The sequence below is a fragment of the Pinus tabuliformis genome, chromosome 2_2 (genome assembly GCF_031772625.1).
Source record: "Pinus tabuliformis cultivar Carrire ecotype Pingquan chromosome 2_2, CPIR1, whole genome shotgun sequence".
NCBI lineage: Eukaryota > Viridiplantae > Streptophyta > Pinopsida > Pinales > Pinaceae > Pinus > Pinus tabuliformis.
Genome location: NC_142300.1, coordinates 488871805 through 488876238, shown reverse-complemented (window position 1 = coordinate 488876238; position 4434 = coordinate 488871805). Strand labels below are relative to the sequence as shown.

The 4434-nt window shown below is 35.3% G+C and overlaps 1 long non-coding RNA gene across 1 annotated transcript; it reads right to left on the bottom strand.

Moving 5' to 3' along the window:
- Positions 1-1224: 1224 nt before the first annotated feature.
- On the bottom strand, positions 1225-2092 carry LOC149193492 (uncharacterized). The gene is made up of 3 exons (XR_016254956.1): positions 1957-2092; positions 1654-1818; positions 1225-1257 (listed from the first exon to the last, which is right to left on the bottom strand). It is a non-coding gene; the product is annotated as an uncharacterized LOC149193492 (long non-coding RNA).
- Positions 2093-4434: the final 2342 nt, after the last annotated feature.

Sequence of the window (4434 nt, the reverse complement as noted above, 5' to 3'; positions counted from 1 at the left end):
ATAGTTGTGCAAGATGCTAAAAGCAGTAAGAAGAAAGAATAAACAGTCTCCAATTAGATATGAGAAATTGTCCACACGAAATAAGTGATGCTTTTGCAATGCAATATTATGTTTAGTGATGCAATGCAATTACAAGTCACAGAATCGTAATAGCAAGTTGAACAATGAAAATGGATATAGAACAAGAAGTGATTGTGTGTACCTTTGGGACTGCAAATGTCTACTGAGATGAGCTGTCAGTTAACATCCAATGCACAATTTTGATACCAGAGTTCAAAATACGACTGCCAAGATAAAAAGGAATTTCTCAGACATAGGAGACATGATGACGACTAAGTGTTCGATGCAATATTATGTTTAGTGATGCAATGCAATTACAAGTCACAAAATCATAATAGCAAGTTGAGCAATGGAAATGGATATAGAACAGGAAGTGATTGTGTGTACCTTTGGGACTGCAAATGTCTACTGAGCTACTCAAACTGCTTATGTCAATTAACATCCAATGCACAGTTTTGATACCAGAGTTTAAAATACCACTGCCAAGATAAAAAGGAACTTGCTATAAGTTAGGATCAATCATTGTAAATGTATATCAATCCACTGACCAGCCAAAGACAGCTTAAAATTAATAAGTGAAAACAATAAATTAGATACTTGTATGAGTTTTCTTGTTATTATGTGTGACAACTTTAGTGCACCCAGGCTTGTTATTATGATATTAAGTATGGCTAGGTTCTGCAATCAAAATGCCCAACACTGCATAATCAAACTAATGAAAGAAATGCACCAAACCTTAGAGAAAATTAAAAAATACCACTATCAAGAAAATCAGTCCACTGTCACAGACAACTTAAAATTAATCACTGAAATCAACAGATTAGATACTTGTATTAGTTTTCTTGTTATTATGTGTAACAAATTTAGTGCACTCAGGCTTGTTATTATGATTTTAAGTGTGACTAGGTTCTGCAATCCAAATGGCCAATACTGCATAATCAAACTAATGAGAGGAATGCACCAGACCTCAGAGAGAATAAAAAAAATACCACTGTAGCTAACTAAGTGCTAGGTCTTGGAGTTTTTTGCTGCCATTGCCTTCTTGGACTCTAAAGACTCAATAAAATAGAGCTGTACTTTTCTTAGTCAAGTGGGACTATATATTTTACTGAGCGAAGGGCGGGCAAGATAGTGATGTGGGAGCTGCTGGGACTGGTTCTGAAATTTGCATACAACCATCAGCAAGTTGATTGCACCCTGACAGAAATTGTTGCATCTTTATTTTAGAACTAGACAAAAAATTATCTCAACTTACACCAAGAGTAGATTTAAATTTAATTTTGCCACAACTAGAGTTTTGAATTAATTTCTGGTCATTCACTGCATCCTATTTAATACAATACAACCACACTAGCACTTTCTATAAAATTCATTGAGGAGAAAGTTTCCTACTAAAAACATCATCATTATATTCTCTGCTTACATAATAGGTAAGGGCAAAATGATTCATAACAAGGAATATAATTTCCCAATCAAATAATGATGACCAGTAAAAGGGAAAACACCAGTATAACAAAGCCACTAGTAAAGGCTTTTTTGTGATTTGTCAATAAAAGAAAATCACTACATGAATGCCAAAAATCATGTACAAACCTCACGAATTTCTAATGTAGGCATGTGCGGAAGGAAATCATTCCCCACAAAAAAGCACATAAAGACAAAATCATCCACAAGCCGTTCAAAGTCCACCTTAAATGGAGGATTTGGTATCTTCATGTCACACTCCAAGTACTCTCGCAAGGTCCAGATGTTGAGAAACTGCTCAACTATTAGCATAATGGCATATGGTAGTGGACTTGCTGTAATGAAATCCCTATCATATGGGTGAAAGAATGTCTACTGTTCAAAATATATAGTAAATATAGCAATTTCTAAGTTTCAATCTTTCTAGCAAACCTGATAGGGTTTTTTAGGAGCAGGACTTTGTTCATTGCCCTCCTCATCGAATTCTCCTGGATTTCCTTCACAATTAGCTACCAAATGACCAATATGACCACAAAGGTAGCATTTTTCTTGCTGACCAGGGAAAGTGATGACCTGTATCATCACCATAGGTATATACTCAGAGGCAGAGCTATCTCTTACATAGTAATCCTAGAATATCTGGAAACAAAATATCAGTGTTTATGTTGCAAATAAGTCAACAACCTCTCTTAAAATTGAGAAGTGGATTTCATGAGTTGCCAATGCCAGCATAATTAAATCTGCATCCTGGAGTTGCAAAAGCAGCCTTTAAAATCATACAAATTATCTTCATGTCACACTCCAAGTACTCTCGCAAGGTCCAGATGTTGAGAAACTGCTCAATTATTAACATAATGGCATATGGCGGTAGACTTATTGTAATGAAATCCCTATCCTATGGGTGAAAGAATGTCTACTGTTCAAAATATATAGTAAATATATCAATTTCTAAGTTTCAATATTTCTAGCAAACCTGATAGGGTTTTCTAGGAACAGGACTCTGTTCATTGCCCTCCTCATCCAATTCTCCTGGATTTCCTTCACAATTAGCTGCCAAATGACCAACCTGACCACAAAGGTAGAATTTTTCTTGCTGACCAGGGAAAGTGATGACCTGTATCATCACCACAGGTATATACTCAGAGGTAGAGATATCTCTTACTTAGTAATCCCAGAATATCTGGAAACAAAATATCAGTGTTTATGTTGCAAATAAGTCAATAACCTCTCTTAAAATTGAGAAGTGGATTTCATGAGTTGCCAATGCCAGCATAATTAAATCTGCATCCTGCAGTTGCAAAAGCAACATTTAAAATCATACAAATTATACACAAAAGTAAATGTATGTTATCAAATAAAATCATCATTAGCTAAATGAAGAGATACCATAAGTCTTAGTAAAATATCAAGCAATTAACCTAAAATACCACATGTCATCTTCAAGCGACGCCATTCTTTTTAGAAATCAGAGCACTTACTAATCCATACAAGCAGTGACGCATATTTGGATTGAAACCAGGGAGGTTTCTTTGGAGACGTATATTGGACATAACTTTGTGTTCCCCCTCACCAGGAACATTTGCATTAGACAATATAACCTTCAAGATTGAATTAAAAATAGCAGTTCAGCACACATCAGAGGTGAAATGTAGAAACGAATCGCAATTATATGAATTAGTCATGAAAGGCAAACAAGATTACAAGACATCAGCAATTCTAGCTTCCTAAAAAAGATGAAAGTTACTTTTAAGATTTTGCGGTAACCTATCAATACTGCCTTGGGAAATGAAGGATAATGCAAACCTTTATTTTCTACCATCCCAGGTCATTGTTTAATCCTAAATGTACATAGTACTACATAGCTACAGACAGTGTGGCCATAAATTTTGTCCTAGGGGTAATGACATTTGAGTCATGGACATCTGATTTCTCTTTTAAGGCCATAACTTTACCTTCTTCCTCAAACTCTTTTCTCAATCTTTCTTCTTCTGTACTCTGAAAAATGCACAATGTAAATCAGAAATGTTGAATTTCTACTTGAATCTTATTTAAAACAAATCCCTTTGAAGGGGTATGAAGTAGTTCTTCAATAACAGACAAACTTATTGCTTCAGCTACATGTTTTGCAGCACAAAAACATTGTGAACGTTGTTGATTCATCTTAGCCCTTGGTGCAACACCATCTACAGTTACAAGAAGTCAGTGCTCAGTAAAAGTTTACCAAAAGATGTGAACATTAAATATTTAATGTCAAATATTAAAGGTGGATTTTTTAAGGTAACTAACTCAATTACCAATTGCCATGTACAAAAGCTTCCTTGGCCTCACTACTAAAAATAAGTGGTCTATTTAGTCAAACATGTTCTTAAAAGCTTCATCATATGTTGATGGAGCAGGCTACCAGTAACACGGACAAGATATAAGTGTTTTTCAGATATAAGAGAGCTTTGATCTTGCATTGAAACAATTTCAAAAAGGTAACGTGGCTATCTAAGCTATGAAAAGGGCTACTGGTTCATATACCCTTGCTTCTCCTGCCTTTTTCTCGAATCAATTAATTAACTACTAAGTCATTCAACCAAATGATGATTATATGACTGTGATTTCTTGTTTACCTATCCCTTATGGTTTTAGCTACAGAAACCAAAACAAAAAATAGGGAACTTGGAGAGAGTTAAAACCATACCTCTTGGCTCGTTTTGGATCAATAAGTGCTAAGTCTTGGAGTTTTTTTTGCTACCATTGCCTTCCTGGACTCTAAAGACTCTGACAACAATAGATAGTATTTGTATAAACATGGTACCTTATCTCCATAAGATTCACATGCCAGTAATCAAGAGGTATATTTCCCTAACCGAGCCTTCCAGTAGCTGCCGAGGGACAGTTGAAATGCCAAGGATAGGGAGCAAC